The sequence below is a fragment of the Mastigoproctus giganteus genome, chromosome 10, assembly GCF_048544385.1.
Source record: "Mastigoproctus giganteus isolate SK-2022 chromosome 10, ASM4854438v1, whole genome shotgun sequence".
Lineage (NCBI taxonomy): Eukaryota > Metazoa > Arthropoda > Arachnida > Uropygi > Thelyphonidae > Mastigoproctus > Mastigoproctus giganteus.
The window spans coordinates 227,408,285-227,432,430 of NC_143584.1; the positions used below are offsets into that span (position 1 = coordinate 227,408,285).

The 24,146-nt window shown below is 41.8% G+C and overlaps 1 protein-coding gene across 1 annotated transcript in view; it reads left to right on the forward strand.

Annotated features, from left to right (window-relative positions):
* Window positions 1-4,707: 4,707 nt before the first annotated feature.
* The window catches only part of LOC150080004 (TNF receptor-associated factor 3-like), a 192,449-nt gene continuing 173,010 nt past the window's right edge, over window positions 4,708-24,146 (forward strand). Inside the window, exon 1 of the mRNA XM_090383398.1 lies at window positions 4,708-4,817. The gene's annotated coding sequence lies outside the window, so the exon portion shown is untranslated. The remainder of the gene's footprint in view (window positions 4,818-24,146) is intronic.

A 24,146-nucleotide genomic window follows, 5' to 3' on the forward strand; every position in this document is an offset into this window, starting at 1 on the left:
GCGATGTCTACTGGCTTACCTTCCTTGGATTTTATGTATTTCTTAACTAATAGCATAACCCCTCCTCCCTTCCTATCCAGTCTATCTTTTCTGTAGACGTTGTACCCCCCAAATTCCACTTCTGCATTCCTTATATCTGTGTGACACCAAGTCTCTGATATCCCAACAATATCTGCCTTTGAATTTTTGAGCAATACCTCAAATTCATCAAATTTATTTACTAAACTCCTAGCATTGGTGTACACGCAAGTATACATGCACCTATTTCTATTCTTAGCTACCCTAACACAACCCATGTGTTTACTTGTACCGCAAATGACTCCCAGCAGTCTCTGAAATATCCTGAATCTTGTTTTTCAGGCTTCTGCTCATTCCAATAGAAGCAGTGCAAGAATCTCTTTCACCTCTGCCAGTGGCTACTGTTAATCTATTTGTCTTTGTATCCCCCCAAGCTAGCAGTTTTCCGACCCACCTAACACTGCCTGGATAGCATCAGCAAATATTCTTGCACCCTTTCTATTTAAGTGTATCCCATCCCTGTAGAAGCAATCCCTCCTGTTAACAAGTACAGTCCAGGCTGAAAAAAATTCTACCCCTTGAGCCTTGCACAATCTTTCCAGGGCCGAATTGATCGACAAGGCTCTCATCATATACTCCTATCGTGTCTGGGCAGAATTGGAGACACTTTCAAATTCAACCCTAATTCATGGCTTTTTTTCAACAGTGACCTGTTCTTGTTAAGTAATTTCGCCGGTCTCCTACTCTTGATATCGTTAGTGCCCACGTGTACAACTATATCACCTGTTGTGCCCTTAAAAGATGATATCTGCTGTAGAACGTCATCAACCTTTGCCCCTGGCAGACATACCCTTTCTTGACATCTAGAGTGGATGATTGCTTCAGTGAGCGTTTCTTCAAAGAGGTTCCAATCAGCTTTGTTGATGGCGAACCTACTGAGCTGATGCTTAGTTGCTGAAATTCTGGCAAGGTTTCTTTTGTTCCGGAAGGTGATTACCCGATGGTTCGATGTGGTCCAGGAGTTCTCTACCCTCCAGTCTACGACATGTGAGGCCAAATTGGTTGTGGCGAGTGAGATATCAATCGTCGCCTCCCACTGTAGGTTGCAAAAGGTTTTGAGCTGGTTCGGTTTGTTTAGGACAGTCAGCCATGATCCAGAGAGGAACTCTTGCAGGAGCTCCCTGTTGCGGGTCCCTCTTCTATCCTCTGTGGTGCTGTGCCATGTAGGCGATCTGCAGTTGACGTCCGATCCATTGATTATTTTTTGTTCTGGTAATATGTCTAGGAGGTGCTGCAGGTAGTTCGTAGCTGGAGTGATATCCTGTCCCGGTCGGCAGTAGAAGGAGACCACAAAGAAGTCCCCAATTGGCGAGATCACGTGGGCACAAAAAAATTATTATTTTAGGGTTACCCGTAATTAAATACATTAACCCGTATTTGTGTCTGTAAATTGCGTATGTTCTATGGTTGATTTGCCTGTTTTGCTGGACGAAAAAACCCCAGTTACTGGGGAGAAAAACCTTGCTATCTATGCCTGAGACCAACTAACTCAGCCACGGAGTGAAAAAAGCCCATTAAAGTTCCTCGCGTCATCGACAGGATTCGAACCCAGGCCTTTTCCACCCGGTGTGGGGAGGACGGTGACGATACCACTGTGCTACCAGCGCAGACATCACGAGGGCACAGACTGCCCACGACGAACACAGCTGTCTGACTTTTGTCACCGTTATGTTAGGGTTTCGCACTATTATTGCTGCCCATGGGGTGTCGCCATCATTTTGGATGAGCTTGTAGGCTAAAGGGTAGCTTCTTATGTTTTTTACCATGAGTGTATTACACTCATGGCTGATACCCTGAATTAGAAGAATATTAGCCCCCTCCTCATCGGCGTTCAGTCTCAGCTGGTCGGCAACCGCTTTAGCCCTCTGTGCATTGTGCTGGAAAATCTTAACCACTGTGCAGTTATAATTTTTTTTTCCGCGTGTCCCCATAATCGGTTCTGTTTTGGTATATTCCTTTAGCTTTAATATAACATGGGCACTTTGAATCTCTTACTGAGTGGTTTGCATCCATTTTTTTGTGTTTTGCAGTTTGCGCATGTAGGGTTTTTGCTCTTATTTGGGCAATTTCTGAACTCGTGCCCCTTTTCTGTACAGTGTCCACAGGTCAGAGCCTTCTGCACACACTTGTGGGTGCTGTGGCCAAACTTCAGACATCTGAAACATTTCGGCACCACCACCACATGTTCCTTGAATCTATGTGAGCTCCATTGCACATAAAGTCGGGTCAGGTCCCTTACAGTCCGCCATGCATCTGGTGTGAATTCAACAGCCCAATTTCGAGCATTATTATCTCTGGACATAGTCGAGTACCACGGGGTTATAAGTTCCTTACACTTCCGGTCTGGGATGATCTCCTGTAGGTTTCTCTCATAGATTTCCTCTACTAGGTCTTGTGGGCCAATGTCCTTGGTAGACCAAATATGATCGCCGTTGGGCCCCTCCTTCTAGGGGTTTCCGCCTGCAGTCCCAGAGTTGCCAGCTTGGGGTTTTGCATGATCGCTTGTATTTCTCCTTTAGTCTCCATCTCAATGGCGATTCCGGTGCTCCTCATCTTTCTAATTGCCTTTATCCGTGTTCTTTTAAGGTCTTCTTTCATGGATACCATGATTTTAGCTTTGATAACCTCGCTTGTTGTTTCTTGCTTCCCGTTCTTTGGTCGTACAATTACTAGGTTTCGAGTTTTTAAGAGGGTTTTCCTCTTTGGCTGTGCCTGGTCAGCTTAATTTGTAGCTATAACTGTGGCCCGTGTCCTGTGCGTAGGATGGGGCGCGCTGTGGTATATGGTTTCCACTATCCGCTTGGAGGACCTCCAGAACTGCAATCACTTTCTGGTGCTCCTCTTTTGTTTTAAGCAGTATTGTTTCCAGTTTTGTCCATCGTAGGACAATCTCTGCTCTTAGCATGGGGGATATTCTACTGCTATTGTCTTTCATAATGGTCTCTAACTCTGTTTGTAAGATTAAGGACTGCTCCAGGACTGTCCCCTGGGGAAGGGTAGGGTCCAATGGAGGGTTTTTGTCCCCCTGCCTTTGGTCTTCGATACTTTTATGCTGCTCTGGCGGTTCCTTGGCTTCACTAATGCTGCGCGTTTCTCGGTCCAATTTTAGGCCCATTCTTCTTCTTCTTCTTCTTCTTCTTCTTCTTCTTCTTCTATTCTTCCATTTTGTGGTCTCCCGTCTTTGTTCTTCAGGGTCATCAACTCTTTCAATTGGAGTTTGTTCCATCATGACATCCTCAGATTGGCTTTGTGTCATTTGGGGTTATTTCCACAATTTCATTTTCCATTCTGTAAAGTTTCCGGATTAACGAGGTTTTCCGAATTAGCAGTTCCTAGTTGTAGTACTTTATTGTAGGCTCCAAGAGCTGCTGAAGGATTCAAACCACAAGTCCGTGGGTATATTTGTTGCCCTATAATCAACGGGAGAAGTTTTGGGCTCTCCCCCCCACTGGCAGGTGGGCGGAGCAATATGGCCTTAGTTGCCAATGCTCCTAAAAACCAAATAACAAACAACTGGCAGGTGGGGGAAGGAACGCCAAATAACTCTGTATAGTGCCTTCAGATGGAAATTAGTGAAATGCAGCAGTCAAGGTCACAGCTGAAGGAGTAGATGTCAATGCACTAATCCCTGCGCCGGAGGGAAATACTACACATTCCGTTGTCACACAAGGGGGTATACATTTTGTAGTCACACAAGCCTCACATGTCAAGTGCAGGGTATTTGCGTGGAAACCGCAGTATAATTGCCTCTCTATAGCCCTGTTGTCAGCCGCATGGTGACCAGTACGCTCTGGCAACAAAGGATATAGATAAAAAACATAACCTGCAAAGTTCCCCGTAAATAAGCAAAAGTTTCTAACCCTGAGATCCACTGTAGCAGTTCTACTAAAGAGTACACTTTTAGGAAGCCCGATGCAAGAATTAATGTTGAGGAAAAAACATAGCGAATAATTCTCCGCATCTGGATTGAGAGGAGCCCTTTCCCGGGTTCACTGCAACCGGTGCAATGAACCCGGGCCCTGAAATTACTCTATTGAAATTTTAATTCGAGGCCCTGTCCATTACAATTCGAAGCCCTGTCGCAGCCTCGAATTGTATTCTACTCTGGAAATCGCAGGCTTCTTATTATTGGCGAAATGCAACGGATCGAACAGCCTAATTTCCTTAGTTGAAAATAGAGGCGAGTGACCCACATGTAAGATAAAACTTTTTGAAGATAGCGACAACTGTCTTTTCAGTCTGTCCATTTCTTCATCGTACTTTCACACGGAGCATTTCTCCGAAAGGGAACGTTGAGCTCGCGATAATCTCAGACTTGTCTGACAGGAGTATAATGAAGGATACCCGCGAGTCGTTCATTAATGATGTTATTGGAGAGAACCCTGCTCATAACAGACTATTGAATATAACATAGGACACTAATACGAGTATTGAATCCAATAAGAGGTGGTATTTTCTGCAGCAACTTTTAATGACTTCAATGTGAGGAGCGTCTACTTTTGCAGCGCCACACTGTCGTCATGTGCCTGCTACTAATAGGGTCAACACACCACGTGACGGGAAAATAAGTCTGTAGCAAAAGGACGCTGCGAGTTTAGTTTTCGTTTAGTTTTTTTGAGCCGTCAGCCACAGATACTGAGTACGCCTCGTGTAATATTTGAAGGTGAGAGCTGTCGAGCCCTTTTTAACTTCGGCTTTCCTAAAATAAAGAAACATGTTGTGGTTCTTAACATAAGCAGGTAAGGATTGCAATGGCGTAACTTTGTAATCTTTTAAAGGATGTTTTGCTACTGGTTAACCCTTTCGTTCCAGCAAACACGGCTCAGTTGGGCAGTCAATGGCAACTTTGTGCTGCCTTATACGGAAACTTGGGCATGCGCGTCTCTGAGAATTTTCAATGGGGAATGACCAAATAGGCAGCAGCATTAATTTGATTTTGTTTAGTTTATTTGTTTATTGAAAATAATAATGTATAAAGGAGTATCCACAATAAATCCCTCAATAATAATAACAAATTAAATAAATAATAAACCTCTCTGACAGCTCCGTATCTGAAGATTAAACTCTCCCTAACAACCATCTCCTCTGTCAATAAACACACTGATCTTTTTAGACAATATTTTCAACTTTAATGCAAAACAATCTCCAAGCAACGTCAATCAGCTCAAAACAGAATTTATAAAGGAAATGTTGATTCTGAGGCAAATATTCGTGTCTTCCATTAAAAAAAAAACACATCTCTTTGCTTTTATGTATGGTTCTGAAATCTGTTCTTCTGTTGTTCCCTCCCTTCACTTTAAGGGGGGGGAGGGGCTCTCTCATATTTTTACATGAGCTAGCCATAAATGCGGTTACTATTTTATCACTTAGTGGCCTTCATGTAGGAAAATGTCAACTTGTACCTCAGGTGAGGGGGATTCAGGATAAATCGATATATACTTTTTCTAAAATGTTTCTTCTATCAGGCTCAGGCTCATCTTGGCAAGTCTTGCCGGAAAATCATGATTGTATCTGACCCCCTCCCTTTAATGTGACAAGACTCACAAAATTGATGTTGATTTATTCTCTGCTGACCATTAAATGAAAAGAAATTGTAGAGATTATTCTCTTTGAAATGGATAAGTTTATCTGTTTGTAATACCATCCGTGTTTTGTTGTATTATTATTATATTTATTATTTTTTTTAAATTATCTATGTTATATTCAATTATTACTGTGCCTTTATTTCGAATCTCGATATAATGTTACTCTTGCATTCTCTTGCTGTAAACCCTTCTGGTTACAAACTGTACTGGTTGGGAAACGGGTTGTTTCAACCCGTTTCCCAACCAGTACAAATTGTCTCAACCCTGAACAAGTTCTATAATATATTCCAAACCAAAATTGATTTTTATAATAATAATAATATTGATCAGCTGACGACCTTACCAACTGCAAATTTTAAATGGGAACCATTCTGAGAATTAATTGTAGAAGCTACTAAACTGAAGACATTTTTAAACCTTTCGACCTTTCAGATCTAGAAGATCTAAAAATATTATATTGTAAACGCTACTGAACTTCAACCTTCAGACCTTTTAGATCCAAACACATGTTAGATGAACTGATGAGACTAGTGACAGAGAATAAAAATGCGTGAGATAATTAAAAATTATCAAAGGAAACAGAAACATGCTTTTTAGGAGAAATCTTTGGCTAAGAATGCGAATTAAAGTAGCAAAGAATTGTTTGCTTAAAGCTAGAAGGAATGGAATGAACCGCGTATTGGCACACAAGATATGAATGACAAACTATTGATGATCCTGTTCGGGTTGCAGACAAACTGAATAAATATTTTGTATTCACTCGTGAAAAAGGTTTTAGAGATGGGAATACCAGAAGTACACCAAGTTATAACCGAGAGCTAAATGATTTTAGGACAACTGAGAAGAAAGTAGAAGAGAAATTGCTGAAGCAAATAAAATAAACAGTTGTTTCTTTTAATATAACTGCACAGACCTTCCTAATAGCGCGTTGAGTGACAATCACTTTCATCCAGCGTGTATCCATTTCATGAGACCACGGAAGTGTCCTTTTTTCCGCTTCCTTGAATATCATTATGAGAGCGTTCTTGGGTCTGGGTGGCAGATCTCTACAGCTTGGAGATATGCAAACTTCTTTCCTGTTCTTGGAGGGGGAGGAGGATCGTAGCGAAGTGAGTAATTACACACTACTTCTGCACCAGGGAAAATAATGGTGGTCAAAGAAGTAATGATTGGATCATATTGACAGGAATGCAGTTTTATGGCCTTTTTTAGGTTGTTGGTTGTTACAAGCGCATACCATATATAATATGTCTGTAAATTGCGTGTGCTTTGAAGTCGATTTACTGTTTGCTGGACGAAAACCCCGAGTTGCTGGCAGAAAATACCGTGCCACCCTTGCCTGAGACCGACTAACTCAGCCACGTTGTGAAAAAAGACGTATAAGAATTCCTCGCGTCATTGATGGGATTTGAACTGTCTTTTTGCGTCCGGCGTTGGGAGATTATACTTCTAACCAGGCGCCGGTGATTATACTTCTAATCAGGAGGGCTGTATTCACAGCATAGATGTGTTAAGGGGGAGATCTTCTCTAACCAGTCTGATTCAGACACAATACACGTGGGTAGATGAAATAACTTTCTGGGTGACCCTAATAAATAGTGTTTTTTTTTTTTTTTTTTTAACCAGTATGATTGGATACGCCGACAGGGCTAGCCAGATGGGTAAAGTGCCTGCCTGGCAACCCAAAGATCGCGGGTTCGAATCCCGCCTCGGGCTTGGATCAAAGTACTGCAAAAACCTTGGGAGGTGCACTATGGCCACAGAAGCCGATGCGCCAACAACTACCAAAAAAAAAAAAAAAAAATTATTGGATACTACACTCATAGCCCAAAGAATTACGACCACCTTCCTAATAGCGTGTTGGGCCGCCTTTTTCCAATGACAACCGCTTCACTTTGCTTGGCATCGATTCTTGGAGACGGTGGCTGATGTCTTCAGGTATCATGCACCAAGTGGCCAGAAGAACGTTCTGGAGCGAGGCATTGGCGTGGACTAGCGAATGATGTGTTCCACTGAATTCCATCCCATTCTGGTCGCCAAATTCCACATGCGGTGGAATTTGGCGACCAGAATAGGAGGCGAAATTCTCGGACATGATCCTCAAACCAGTCCTGCACAACGCGGGCCTTCGGACGCGGTGAGTTGTCTTGTTGAAAGAGTTCAGTGCCATCTCGATAGATGCTCACCCTTTAGGGAAAAAACTTGTTCCGAAATAATGCCGAGCTGCGATCTAGCGGTATGGGGAATGAGGGGATCAAGTGATGTCCTTGAAAACATCATCATTCAAACCATGATACATCCCGCTGCCAGCCTGTCTTTGTCCAACTATGCAGTCTGGTTGCAGATGTTCACCTGCTTGCTGTCGAATATGTACCTGTCCATTGCCGTAGCCTAGTGGTCAGGTGCGCGGGTGCATAAGTACACGTGCCTTGAGTGACCGGGGTTCAAGCCCGTGACTGCTGAATACGGTGCTGTTTCTTGTATTCTGTCTATCTTGTTAACTCCTCTGACTGTTTGGTCGTCCCGGAGTATAAACAGAACATTTATTTATTCATTGGCATGATCGAGCTGGAACATTGATTCATCAGACCAAGAGGCTCTTTTTCAGTCGTACAATGTCCAGGAATGGTGCTTCCGCGCCCACTGCAAGCATTGATGGTCGGTCAACATGGGCACATGAACAGATAGCCAGCGGAACAGGCGACCTGTTCATGTTCATCCATAAGAATATCCGCTGGATGATGTGCTCAGAAACGTTTCTCTGTGCGCCCTGGTTGCACTTCGCCATTAACTGAGGGATCGCGAACAGTCTGGTTTCGGATCATTCCATAACCTCGAAGAGCCGACAATGCCTGAGGTTGAGGATATGCTGGGCCCCATCTTTCCAGTGCCTCAAAGCATTCCCAGTTCAAACTTCGTCAGTTTCTTCCCTTTCCCCATTGCACGGGCTTCGTACCGACAAACTGGCAAGCACTATATGTGCTGGCCGGTCGGTGATATCACTCATAGGGATTCGTCCACTCGTGAAGACAGTGGTGGTCATAATATTTTTGCGCTTGCGTGTACGGGTTTTGTTATTATATTTATGATGAAAACATCTTTGGCGGCACCTACTGAAGAAAACCGATTGGGAACGAAAATGCGAGATGGAAACGCTTACGTTACTCCCAACTAGTCTCTGACCTTGAACTGGCTTATCTACTTCCGCCTCTCTTCTCCTACCTCGGTCATTAACGTTGATTCAGTAGAGTAAGTAGCGGACGTGAGCATAAAACGTTATATCGTTCACTTCTGTTCTAAAATGAAATGCAGAGGTATTGTTTAAGAACGCAACAATACAAATTGCTGCAGTAGTGAAATATTTGTATTGATCTGATTGTTGATGCCACAATCAAGTTGATATGAACTTGATTGTGACGTCATACTATTCTCTCGAAAAATTTCTTATTGAACATGTATTGCAACCTCAAATTGATGAAATTGTCCAAAAAAAAATAAATGTTCGGATTATTTTTATTCCTAAAACCCTTTAATGTTGTCCAAGCCAAGGATGTTTCCACATAAAATAAAACATCTATTCGTGCGTACAAGGTACGCACGCTGTATTTTTAGGTGCGGCCTCCAGCTCTGAATATATAATACTGTACAGTATTCCAAATGCAGTCTAACCACCTTTGTACAGAGAGAGAGACAGAGACAATGACCTCCTTCTTCCTTCAAGCAGGAGCCCTATATATCATCAGGACATCACGTGCTTTTCTAGCCGCTTGCTTACAATGCATTGAAAATTTCATGTCACACTGAACCATATACCTATTTTTCGTATTTTAACTCTTTTAGCTTCACTTTTAAAATCATTTTTACCTCCTCTCCCTGTCTTATACGTAACTCCAGGATTTCGGTTTCCCAAATGCACAACTTTACATTTAGAAGCATTAAGCTTTAGTTGCCATTTTTTGGACTATATTTTCCCAACGGTTTTATACACTGATATGTGTATAAAACTGAATATATACAATGGCGTATACCATCTTCCTCAAAGTTATGAGCCTGATTTCGACTGTGAATATGGATTAGAAGTATCTGTTCAATTTATCTATTATTTCTGCTAATAGACCTGAATAACATTCCAGTTAGGCAATATCGAATGGAGTATAAAAAGCAGAAGGCCACATATGTGGCCTTCTGCGTTTTATACTCCATTCGATAAAAAGCAGACAGGCTGCTATGACAACTGATGGGATTCTGTTAGTGATATATAGGAACTTTGTCAGCAAGGCATCAACTTGAGTACTGCATACAAATCTTGAACTGTTGGAACGGCTGCAAAGAAGAACAAGATTAAGCAGATGGGTATTCTTTATCATGAAAGACTTGAGTTCTATAATCTATGGAAACTAGATACCTTCAACGAGAATTGAACAATTTAAAGCTTTAAGTGGATTGAGAAAACTAAATGTTGATGCCATCTTTACTGTTTCTTGGACAACACATATAAGTCGGTTAGTTGTTGTAAGGTTTTAGGCGCATGGGCAACTTAGGCTATATTGCACCGTATAGAGAGAGAGAGAGAGAGTGTGTGTGTGTGTGTACGCGCGCGATTTGCTGCTTGCTATACGAAAGATCCCAGTTTCCAGAAAAATACACATGAGTGGACATAATAAAAGGATGGTTGTAGGATAAATGTACGAAAATCTGCTTTCAGCCGAATAGTAACTGATCATTGAAACGAAGTTCATTCTGGTATTGTGGAAGTAGATAGATGGTTCGAAGAAATTTAAGGAAGCTTCATCAAAATGATTAAAGGGACAGACAGATGACGTAAGAGGTTTTTTTTTGTTGTTGTTGTTTTTTGGCTACTGCTGTATAAGCTTGCTTTCTTGCGTCATTTGCCACTATTAAAAAAAATACTTCTCGTTTATACTCCGGCTGTGGGTTTACAATAAATCAGTCAACACAAATTTTAATCGTATTTACCAGTCTACAGGTTTGAACCCAGGTCCCCTCAAAGATTGTCTACTACTGCACTCGCACCCCTGAACCTCGGCTACGTCTGGCCTAACTAAACGACTATTAAAATTATGTATTGTAAACAGGGGTTCTTTAACTTACTGATCTTAGGGGGCATTTGTTGATATTAAATAAGATACAATATTCAGACAGCACTAATTCCTCCTCCTACACCGCTCTACTGGCCAACACACACTCTCTCTAAGGAAAGACACTGCTATCTGTATATATACTGGTGTGCAAAACTTAAGGATCAGTCAGTTTTTCATCTGTAGCTTCTCATAGGAGTGGCCTGGATATGGAAAAAGCATACCAAAGGAACCTCGTGAGGTACAAAGTTTCAAAGTGTATTTGTAAGTTATTAGCGGCTTCCGGGGTTTCCCCCATATCCGCCGTGTGTTAGGCTTTTTCGCCAAGTTGCCGGCTGGAAAAAAAAAAAAAAAAAAAAAAAAAATTAAGTTTAAAATTTTTTTTTTAAATTTGAAGAAAAAAAAAATTAATTTAAAATTTTCAATTTTGAGAAAATTTGCATCTGATAGATGAAATTTGTATTAGGTGTGCATTAGTGTTGTGTTTGCGTTGTGTGTTAGCCGGCACCTGGCATTTAGCAGTAAGGGGCTGCGGGCAGGTTTGTCCCAGCCCCTCACTCCCATCCCTAGCCACGTGGAGGCAGCCAGGATCTACTTTTCTCTAATGTGGACTCGGACTAGGCCGGTCCTGTGGTTGTAATCATTGGGCGCATTGGCGTCCTGCCGTCAGGTTTCACTGTGTGGCCAGGTAATGCTTCAGGGAATGGCCCTTCTGCAGTGACCAGGCCACACCCCTTAGTTTTGTTTTCTATAGCTATATTTATGTTAGATTTTGTTAAAGTTATTGTTTTCTACATTGAAATTAGACATAATATTCAGAGACCTATATGCCCCCGACCCCCACAGGGCCCAATCCTGTCCGTGGGTGTCGGAGAGCACATATGTCTTTACAATGCTATACTTCAGACAGATATATTTGTTTTGGACATGGCGCTTGGGCGTTTGTTGTATTCCATCTCTTGCAGGGCCCAATCCTGGCCAAGAGTGGAGGGAGACACCTATATTATTTTTCTTAAGTACTTATTACTAATGAAGTGTTTAATTACATTAATTATAATATTCTTCAGAGATATGTAGTTAATTAGGACATGGTACTTGGGCAGTTGTATGTGTTCCATCTCTCGCAGGGCCCAATCCTGGCCAAGAGTGGAAGAAGTTATCTATATAATTAAATAAATTAAATATTAGGGAAAAAAAAAAAAGGGAGGATGACATGGCATTCAGTTCATTTTGGGTCTTCCCTCGTGTTCCATCCCTCGCAGGGCCCAATCCTGACCGAGAATGGAGGAGAATATACATGACATGCTAGTCCGCTTTGTCTGGAAAGTCCTCCATCCTTGGTGACCTAAGCATCAGGGACACACTGGATGTACGTGTGCTGAGTGTTGTTCACTGCCAGGGCTGTAGTCAATCCCTTGTTTTCACTGGCACTGAACTGCTTGTAGGGTGTGAATGCTGTAATGTTCAGACATAGGTGCTGCGAGTGAGGGTCCGCATCATGCACCGTGTTTTTGTGTGTCGCTTTCAGTGTCACCATCATTGTTTTGTTCGTGCGGTACGTCTGTGATCCTGGGTGATTGTCAATCGGTTACCCACACACACCAGATATGCCATTGGGCTCTGGCAGTGACCGAGGTAACCGGTCTTGGTGAGCACGGTACTGTTAATTTATGGTTCATACTATGTTCATGACCATTGCTATGGTTCCTGAGAGTCAGGACCATAGTCAACATGTATTGTTTTCAGTGGCACCTATCTGCTTGTGGTGGAGCACTGTGATGTCTGAGACATGGACACTGGGGATGTAAGTCAGTATCATGCTTTTTTGATTCCATTCTCCTTCTTCCTTCTTCCTCCTTCCTTTGTTGTTTTCATTGTCACTATCATTATTTTTACTGTGGTCTAGGCTGATTTCGCATCCTTGCCTATATACTCTAAATGTTCCTTAGGCTTTGGCTACGGCATATTTAACTGGTATTGTTTTCAGTGGCACATAGCTTCTTGTAGTGGAGCACTGTGATGTCTGAGACATGGACACTGGGGATGTAAGTCAGCATCATGCTTCTTGATTCCATACTACTGTGGTCTAGGATGTTTACTCCTCCTTGCCTATACACTCTAAATGTTCCTTAGGCTTAGGCTGTGGCAGAGTTAACTGTTATTAGTGAGTATAGCACTGGCAGTTTATGGTGCATTCAAAGTTATGACCATTGCTATAGTTTTCTGAAATGTCAGGATGGTAGTTTCCATGCATTGTTTTCAGTGGCACATACCTGCTTGCTTCAGGGCACTGTGATGTCTGAGACAGGGGCACTAAGAATTTAGTCCTGTGTCATGCCTCTTGATTTTAGTTTTGTTGTATGTAATGTCACAATTATCCCTTTTTTGTTCATGCATTACTACTGTGATCTGGGATGAGTTCTCTCCATTCTCTATACACTCTAGGTGCTTCTTAGGCTTAGGCAATGACAGATTTAACTGGTCTTGGTGAGCATAGCACTGGTGATTTATGGTACATACAATGTTTATGACCATTGCTATGGATCCTGAGATGTCAGGACCGTAATCAACATGCATTGTTTTCAATGGCACATTTGCTTGTATTAGAGCACTGTAATGTCTGATACATGGGCACTGGGGATGTAGGTCAGTGTCATGCTCCATAATTTTATTTTTGTCGTGTTTAAGGTCACTTTCATTATTTTTACTATATTACTGTGGTCTAGGGTGATTACTCATCATTTCCTATACACTAAATATTCCTTAGGCTTAGGCTATGAGGTACAGAAATTATGAAGGAAACAACACCGACACAACAACGGTACAGAGGGACTTTATTCAAAAATGACTGCCATGATATAGATGCATCACACCAAAGATGGAAAAAAGGGAAGAGGCGGTCCTCAGTAGGAGGAGATATGGCCACCCCTAATGTCGATGCAGGCTTTGCACCGTCTGTCCATACTTACAACAATGTTGATAAGGTCTTGCGGTAACAAGACCTTATCAATCTAACATCGTTCATTCCTCTGCCAGCGTCATCTTCAGCTGGTGAACATTTTCTGGTGGGTGTGGACGTGCCGCTAGGTGTATCCCCAGAGCGTCCCATACGTATTCGATGGGATTTAGATCGGTGGGAAACAGGCAGGCCAATCCATACCAACAATGTCCTCACTTTCCAAAAGCATATCAAAAGCTGCAGTGCGATCGGGTGTGGTGTGGTATTATCATCCATAAACACGAACTCGGAACAGACGCACATGGGAAAGGATTACCTCAGTACAGTAGCGTGCACAGTACCTCCTTCCAGTATCTGGAGTTGTGTACGTTCATCCAAGATAACGCCTCCCCAGACGAGAACATCTCGACCGCCGTATCGATCCCTTTCAGTGACGTTGGCGAGGTGATACCGTGTGCCAACCTCCCACCAGATTAGCTGACGTCCACAATCGCTGCTAAGACTCAATCTACTCCCATCAGTAAACAGTACCTTACCCCATTGCGCTGCTGTCCAGTCCTTGTGTTCCATGCACCACTGTAAACGGTGTCTCCGATGGGTAAGTGTTAAAGGGACACAGCGTACTCGCCGTCGGGCAAACAGTCAACCTTTGTGGGTCGCTTGGCCACAGTAAACCGCGATATCCTGCGTCCTGTGCAGCTGGTTTTCAATGGATCCCTCTTGGCCTGTAGGAGTATATAGCGGTCATCATTGGGCGTTGTTTTTCATGGAGTGGTGCAGTGTACCTACCAAGCGGTGGGCGAGGCCACTAGTGAGAGCAGTGATAGCGTGCATCACATTGCCCAGGAACCAGGTATCCTATGAATTCTGTCCTTTCAGTGTAAAGCTTAGAATAGAACGCGCCGTACGCGCATAAGATCGCACCGACCACGAGAATTATAACCATTGGGCCAAACAGAGAGAGAGAGAGAGAGAGAGAGAGAGAGAGAGAGATAATCTTTATTGCCCTTCACGGCCATAAAGCCAGGGGTTTATAGCCTCCCGATACTTCTGGGATAATCGAACAATTATTTACGAAAAAAAGGTAATTATACAAACGAAAACATATTTTAATACAAAGGAGAGAACTCCTCGCGAGAGTTGGGTCTGATTGAGCTGGCTTAACATCGAGGTAAGAGCACCAGCTCAATCAGACAGGAACAGATGCAAGGTACACATCAGTCATTGCTGATTAGTCCTGCTTGTCATCATTTTTTTCCGGTAAGTCCAGTCAACAGCGAATTTGTTCAGGTCGGCGTCAAGTGCCTGGGTTTTCTTGAGCTGAAGGAGGAACCTCTCCGTGAGATGGAGTCGTGCTGAACGCGAGTAGAGCTCGGGATTGACCCTAAGGGCAGCAGGTTGAATCCTCCAGCCACAGGTATGCAATTATGCCTGTTATCATCTTGACTGTTGCTAGGAGGCGTTGGTCGTCGACTAAGGTGAGAAGCCGTGAAATCCCGATAGAGTCGGCAAGCTGCGAATCAGAGCTGGAAGGTTGTGCTTCCTGTTGGCCCACTTTAGGAGCCAGAATTCTGTGGCAAAGGGTGGTTTCTTTATTGACGGTGCCGCTGACGCCCAAATTTCAGCAGCATAGAGCAACGGTGGAAAGATAACTATTATGTACTTCACGGTTGTCTTTTTATCGGTGATATGTAGGAGATGTTGTTTTGCTAGCCACCGGAGTCTTAAAGCACGTGTGAGGAGCATGTCTATGTGGGCGTTAAATCGAAGTTTGGAGTCGAATACAACGCCTAGATCACGATGGCTGGACACAATTGGGATGAGGGTGTTGCCAACCAAAGAATAGAGAGATGAAGGACTTTGCTTCATTGAATACACCATAAATTCAGACTTAGCAGGATTAATATTGAGCCCAAACTGACACAGGTAAGATGTGACTGCGGTGAGAGTGTTGTTAATTTCCACTTTTACCCGATCTAGGTCTTGACCGGGGATAATGGGAGTGAGTATCTTGAAATAATCCGCATAGCTCAGTAGACACCGAGAATGTGCAACCAGTGGTGAGATAAAGATGAAAACAGAAGGCCCGAAAAGACCCCTCCTTGTGGGACTCCTGCAGTGACGGATCTTGTAAGGATGCGATCTCCTGTATGAAGCTTTATAACCCTGTCGAGCAGAAGAGAGGAGAGAAAGCATAGAATGTTCCCTATGATCTGGAAGTGGCATTCCAGGAGAGTGAGAAGTTGGTTTACTTGGACGACGTCAAATGCGGCCTCAATGTCTAAGTAAATAACAGCTAGTTCTTTCCTTTTCTCAAATGCTGAAAGATAGTATTCGTGGTCGCTAGCAGATTGGTGAGCGTTGATCTGTTTGGAAAGGAGTACAGTATTGAATTTGGGCTGGATTACTGGGCAAGATCTGCTTAGTGAGGATAGGGATTAAGGCCTTCTCCAGGAGCTTCAGCAGGCTGGAGATGGGTCAGTAGTGTTTAGATTGCGATGGCGACTGAACTTTAGCTAAAGGTTTGATGAGATAGTTTTTCCACTGCTGTGGGAAAATCTGGTTCGAGAGTAACTGGTTGAAGATAATTAAAAGTGGCTGAATAATGTACGGACTTAAGCATTTGAGCATGAATTGGGGACTTCATCATCATCACAGGTGGTTGACGAGGCAGATAGAGAATTGATGGCTATGATCAGCTGTTGTTTTGTGATCTGAATGATATTCAACACTTGGTGCTGGGTGGGCTCTGTTGGTTCAAGTTGCAAAGGAGAGTGAAGGTTCACTTTCTTGTATGGAATTTTTCCTTTAGCCAGATCACGGTTAACGTACAATTTGATTGCCTCAGATTTCAGGCGATTAAATTGAGCCCATGTCCTTGAATAAATGATACAATCATTGACATCTTGCGACTGTTTCCGTGTGCGATGGAGCTGTTGCTTCAGCTGGAAACTCATTTTGAGTTCTGAATTCCACCAAAGTCTTGTATATGGACTGATTGTGATTTTTTTAGAGGCAGCATATTTGACAACCGTGTTGATCCAGTTTGTGAGAATGTTCACAGCTAGTTCTGGGTCACAAGTCTCTAAGGTAACCCAGGGAATGAGAGAGGCGGCTCTAATGCACTTATCTACATCAAGTACGTTGAGGCTAGTGATGTCAACCTTTTTTTGTTGTCCTGGCTTCTAATTTGGGGGCTGGCAGATATGCAGTCACATGTATTGGGACATGATCAGAGTCAAATGATGTTTCTGCAATGTAATCAAGGATGCAAAGATTAGAGGCTGGAACTAGATCTAAGAGGCTCAAGATTTAGAAGCTCCAACCAGGGGAAAGATCTAGAACTAGATCTTTCCCTGGTTGGAGCTTCATTAATAAGTTGTAGGTCAGCACATCTCAAGTGTGCAAGAAGATCCTTTATCAGATTAGATAGCTGAGGAGGTAAATTGAAGCCACTGCAAATTAAGTGAGAAGCTGTGGGATGTAGCTGATTGATTAACCAGTTGGATACTTCAAGGATGATTTGCTGGGAAGGCGTTGGGGGGTATATACACCACACAGACGTCGAACGTCACGAAGTTGTGTCCTAACGTAATGGGGATTGCTTCATAATTGGGGCAGTTGCTGGATTTATTATTCAATAGCTTGAAAGCAGATTTCTTGTAAAATATTGCGATGCCTCCACCCTTGCGTGCAATCCAAGATGTGAATACCACCCCATAATCAGCTGGGGCAGCTGCCTCTAGGAAATCTTGATCATCATTGAGCCAGGTTTAGGTGATGGCGAGCAGGACAAAATATCCGGGGAGCACAATTTGCTCCATAGTGTCAAGCTTGTTCCTAAGACTACGCACATTCTGATAAAAGATAATGCAGAAAGGTACTCCCGGTACTTTGATGCGGACGGGTCGTCTCTGACATGGCACTACTTGATTCAGCAGGGCGTGTCTAGGATTGACGAGCACACAGATCAGCATATTGGTGTTTTGTGTCTGTTCCTGGTTGTGGTGATGAGATCTGTGATTGCTATGAATCAGGGTACCATTGGTGGAAGTCCTTTCCATTACTTCTATATCGCTGCCCTTTATGCATGAGATATGGCATAACAAGAACTCCAGCAGGCAGATTTCAGGATTGAAGACTACTTCAAAATCTGCAGCAGCTACATCGATCTTAAAGAAGGCGTAGGTGAGATATTTCGTGGCTAGCTTGGTGACTCTGCCATTCATTTTGAATGCAGCAAGAAGATTTTCCACATCACCAGCTGTGGTAGCAGGGGACAGCCTACTAATAAAGATATTACGCATCTGCTTGTCCATCGTTCCAGTGTTCGCAATTTGCATCTTGCTGAAGTGCGGACTGGTTCCAATAACTTGGGGCTCAGTTCCTTAAGAGTTGGATTACAGGTGAGTGTTCTTTGTTCTTTTGTTCCTTGGCTTGCAATCATTGCATACGTTGTAGTGTCTCTATGGGTCTTTATGTTAGATACAAACGTAATCCCAGTATAATGGTTACCTCTCACGGTGTTTGAGGTGGAGCCACAGTTGCGATATACTTCAGCAGCCAAAGCATTATCTGGTTTCGAGAGGGAGGACCCAATATCTGAGTTTTGTGATCGCGAATAGGTGGAACTTGGCAGGTTCTGCTCCTGATGACTTCTTTGGATCTTCTGGGAGGCAGTATTTCCTCAGTATCCGTTGGCATCTGATGTGATTTCAGCATATACTGGTCTAGTGATACGTTCAGGGCACACAACTTCAGCCTCACATATTGTAAGAATAGGGAATGGAGAGGGGTCGTGTGGTAATAAAGATGGGGTGGTTTGGGTAGGAGCTCTCGGTTTCGCATGAAAGTGTTCGTCAGGAGGATGCTGCTCATGATGGTCAGTTTGAACAGCAAGATCACAAACAGATTGCTTCAGGTCATCAAAGTTTTTTCCCAACACCTCCAATGTTTTGTGTATGCATTCATTGTGTTCTCGTAGTCGCTTGTTTTCAAGCAGTAGGTCTGCGAGTATATTATGAATTGGGGATAGCTTCACACATAGCGTTGTCTCGATATTTGTGAGGAGCGGGACAATGAGTGGGCTGTGTTCGAGTGATGCTTGATTAACTATTGCGGAGATTTCTATTGATAGGATGTTATTCTGTTGGGAACTACTAGATTTTTGCATGATAAATTCTGAAAGGCAGTTTTGTTCTGCCAGTAATGAGTCAGGGGTAAATTCCTCATATGAATATGGCGATCTCAGTTTTTCCGTGTCTACTTCAGGTTCGGGTTGGGCCCTGTGCTCAGGAGTATCCGAAATTTGGTTAACGTCGTTGTTAAAAGTTTTACCAGTTGTTCCCAGTGAATGCATATAATTTTCTACCCTACAGGGGGGGGGTCACCGCCATACTTTCCGTAGCTGCTTCCCGAGCCTCTTTAGATCTAAAGCGAGACATTCGCTTCCGTATGTCTTGAGACAGGAAGTACATTTTATAGATACGTCCGGAACAATTCCACAAATTACACAGTTCATTATTTAGGTGATCTTGCTTTAAAGGCATTTTCAGATTTTAGGCGCAGATAAAAGGATTACGAGTGGGCTGGAAAAGAGTTTACAATTGTGTTTAGTAGTTGCCTTAATTACGTATCGTATTCCCAGCGATAAGGGAAATAGTGAAACCGATAAGCCTAATTGTCAACCATTACAGCAACTTCTCGTACCTATTAGCATGCGGTCAGCGAAATGCTAAGCCTAATGAGATAAAATTACGAAATCGGAAGGAAATAACTAGCGAAAGTAAAAAAATTACTTACAGAAGTTTGGAAAGTGTTCATCTAGATATGGTGATAAAGACATTTCAGTTTATGGTGCCCAGTTATACGGAAATAGTGAAAATACTGTAAGCATCAAAACTCCAAGGCTTCACCTCACCTATCGCCACCTATCAATTACACCACCACCTGAGGACATTCAAGCAAGGAAAGTAGTATTAAAATAGTGAAAAACGAGACGAAAGAGAACGAGCAATTTCAGATCATAACGTAAAGATGTGAAAATCCCTACTACACTATCAGAGTGGAAATCTGGTGTACGGAGAGGTCCCCGGTGTGGAATCTTTGTTCTAGTGTTGAGGGAGGACAGTGATGATGCGTCGAAAATGACAGATAAAAGGGGCCATTGACGAGTGTTGCCCATCAAGTGGCGAAAATATAAAAACTGGTAATTCCGTGGGAAAAGGGTCCCCGAAAGAGTGGTTAATGTACGAATTGAGAAAATGTTGCTAGCATATGAAAGGGAAGAAAATAAAGTAAAATAAAATAAACACGTAAATACCCCACAGTTTTAATGCTGCTGTAATAGGGCTTTAGGAGCATCAGCGAATAAGGACATGTTGCTTCGTGTTTATTTATATGCGATATGTTTTTATATTGGACATGTTTATATGCGTAATTTCTGTTTGCTGGACGAAAACCCCCAGTTTCCAGGAGACATAACCATGCTACCCTCACCTGAAACCGATTAACTCAGCCACGTTGTGAAAAAGGCTCATGAAAATAATATTGTTTTGCTAAACATACCAAAAATTAAACCTGTTACAAATCTTTGTATGGAATCGTGGATTGCCAATCACCGAAAAGTTTTTACTACGGATAGCATTGTGTTTTGAGTTGTTTGCGAAAAGAACGTTCCATGAAAGGAAAAGTTTCGGATCGATTAACATGGGAAAACAACATCACACATCATGGCCAAGCAAAGGAAAAACAAGGAAAAATTTCCAGAGCAGCCACTTTTAACCAAGCCATGTACTGTACTTCAAAAGAAAAGTGATTTTCAAAGGATTTGTGTCTCGCCCTGGTAAGTAGAAATATCCCTTTCAGTAAATTAAATGATCGAGTCTTCAAGCAACCGTTGAAAAAATATTGCATAAATCAAAATATTCTGGACGAACCTACCTTGAGGAAGAATTACTTTAACACTATTTATGACGACATTATTCGCGATATTTGTCAAGATATTAGAGAAAACTACAAACCAAACGAAACTATTATATTTGGCTCACCCGGAAAGTTATTTCCTCTACCCATGTGTCTTTTGTCTGTAAATTGCGTTCTTTGGTCGATGTCTTTTTTGCTGGATGAAAAACTCCAGTTTCTGGGGGAAAAAACCTGGCTATCTCCGCATGAAACCGACTAACTCTGCCACGGAGTGAAAAAAGTGTGAAAAAATTAGATGCAGAATCATCGCGTCCATATTTACTTGCTTGTGAGGTCCTCGACAAGTTTTCTCTCCAAATCTGATTCATGTTACTTTACACAGCTTACATAGGTTGGCAGAGGCAATTCGGAAGAATTTTCGCGAAATTAACCAACTTATTTATAATATAAAAAAGATTGTGCCAAGAGCGCCTATCAAGAATAGCAACTTACCTACTCTTCCTCTCCCACCTGATCCTGTTCTCACAAGATGGGGAATATGGTTACGAGTAGCATCGTTTTATGCCAAAATTTTTGATTCTATGAAAGAATTATTTGATTCCTTGGATAGTACGCATTCAGCAGCTATTGGTAGGCAATGCTTTCTGATTCTTTTGCTAGAAAGCATTTATTGTGTACCCAGACCCATTTCAGCTGGTTAGCGAGTTGTATAACCGAACTTGAAACGTGGGTACTTTCTCTGTGCAGCGCAATTGGAGAGATGGAAAAAGCTGAATTGCAAATTTCAGCCGTGCCTAGAGACAGGAGAAGAAATAAGAAGAAAATAAAATAATGTTTTAGAAAAGAACTTAGGATTTCACACTTTACGGAAAATAGATGAATTTACAAATGGGAAAGGAAAGGAAAGGGCCTTCCATTTCATTTATCTCTAGATGCTTCAAAATCATAGTGTGGTCCATTAAGCTGTTATTTTGGATTTGATCGACAAGTTCTGCACATGCCGCTGCTCGAGGTGGAAAATCTTCATGCAGGTCATGCAACAGTTGAATGTGGTAGGGCTTTTTCATCAGTGTCGAACGCAAAATTCTGTGAACTGATGTCTTAGTTATGTTCAATCATCGAGATCCCTCCCTAACTGATAACTTTAGGTCCTCTTCGAACATTTCTTAATTTGATTCAATGCTTTCGCGTGCTGTCCTTGGGCTTCCACATATCTCCTCGCATCACGCACAAGGCCAGTTCTTTTAAACTTATTCCCCAGTGCACGAATCGTATTGTGTGTAGGACCAGGACTATGAAATCTCCTTGAAAATCTTTCCCTAATTTCACAAAACTTCATTCCTTTGATGCTGGATGTTACAACAAAAATTCTCTCTTGAACATTCATCATGAATTATGGGTATGAAAAGAAAACATTAAAAAATTAATAAAAATTATAATAACATCTCTAACACATTACAAATATTTATATTTTATGCAAAATAAATGATCGTAATGAAATTTATTTGAAAATCACTGTGTCACCAAAATATGCAGTGACTTTTGGGATGCGCTGTATTAAATGAAGTTTCCGTGCCAAGGTAACAACAGTTCACAATATGTTATTTGTTCAGAAATTTTGTCAAACAGCGCCATGTTTCCAGCAAAACTGAAAAGACATCTTGATTAAAAGAAAAGAAAAGAAAACACTGGCAGTATCAAAACAAGCCAGTTAAGGTTTTAAAAGAAAAGAAAATGAATTTAAATGGATTGCTTAATGTAACTTATGTCGGATTCGTTGATTGTTCTTAATTTCACTCCGAATAGCTTAAAGTAAAAAGTCTTTCACTATAGGAAAAATTTTAATCATGCCTTGCTTAGTAGATGCACGCAAGACGATTCTGGGAGAGAAGGCTTCATCGTCATCATCCATTTTCAATCCACTGCAGGATGAAGGCTTCTGAAGCAACTTTCAAGTTCCTTCTGTTTTGTGCAATGGCCATCCATTTATCCACGAACTGGTGAATTTCATTTGTCCATCTTCGTCGTTGTCTTCCAGGTTTTCTTTTAGAAAAAAAAGAGAAGGCTTAGTAGATGCCAAAAAAAAAAAAAAAAAAAAAAAAAAGACGCAAATTCCCCTCTTTAACGATACGATTGCGAAACGTATCGCAGTGATGAATGAAGACCTTCATCAACAGCTTTTAGAAAAAACTAGATCATTCGCTCTTCAATTGGACGAAGAACATATGTTACAGTTACTCCTAAAAAAAAAACAAAGTTACTCCTAACAAAGCCGTAATTATTGAAGATTAGATAATATTAGATGTACTTTGAATCGGGACAGTGAAGTGTTTCAAGAAGAATTCACGAACAGCTTTTATTGCCACTCCGTTCAACAGGGTCCGAAATACTGTATTCAAGGTAATACTGAATATTTCTTCAGCAAAGAAATTTAACTGTTTGTGTGGCTGAAGCAGGTGGATGTTTAAATGAACCTGTGACAAGAAGATATTGAGTTCATGCTAATTATGAGAAGAATTTTTTAATGAGTTAAAAAAATCACCAAAAGTTTTTCGAATATTACCAGATCTAGCTCTTGCTTTGATGAACTGTTAGAAATTCTACTTGCTCTTTTAACGAAAAAAACAAGTCATTGGAGGAACCCAATAAGGGCAGAGGAGAGACTGATAATAACTGAGGTTAGTTATATTAACAAAATTTTACAAAACAGGTATTTTGTATTAATATACGCAGTACTTTTAAGTTATTACAAGAAAGACAAAAATAGCAACTGATAAAACGACAATTTTACCATCGTTGTTCTGAACGTAATTTAAATGAGCCATGAGATGAAGCTTGTTGAAAGTTAGATGAAGAAGCCTATTGAGAATCTTTTCTTCGAGGAAAAAGCTGATGAAACGATGGTGAAGGGTAGTACTGTTGTATCCATCTGTAGTGTGCAATCCCCCTGTCCATGAAGTCCTTAGAACCTATTTCCCAAATAGGGGTGGTTCGTGTGTACACACTGAATAAATTTATCAATATCAAATATGGTAGCAAAACAGCGCGTAGAACGAAAAACTGGTCCCGCACAGTGGCGTAGCTACCATGTAGGCAGGCAAGGCAATTGCCTATGGGCCTGGGCCCTTTAGGGGCCCAGCGTCTTTTGGCTGTCACCTCTTTTTGCAATTTTCATTAATTAAGTAGGGGCCCGAACATGTTCTTTGCCTCCGGGCCCGGAAAAGGGTAGCTACTCTATTGGTCCCGCACAATCAGTTCAACCGCAGTCGCCGTCTCGACTGCGGTTGAACTTATTGTGCTCTTTTATTGTTCCGTTTGACCGCAGCAACTGCTGCGGTCAAACGGAAGAAAGCAATCAGAACAAAGAAAGTAAAATTGTCGTTTTAGAAATTTATATTTTTATTTTTCTCGGAATAACTTAAAAGTACTGCGTTTATTAGTACAAAATACCTGTTTTGTAAAATTTTGTTAATATACTGCAATAAAATTTACTTAAAACTA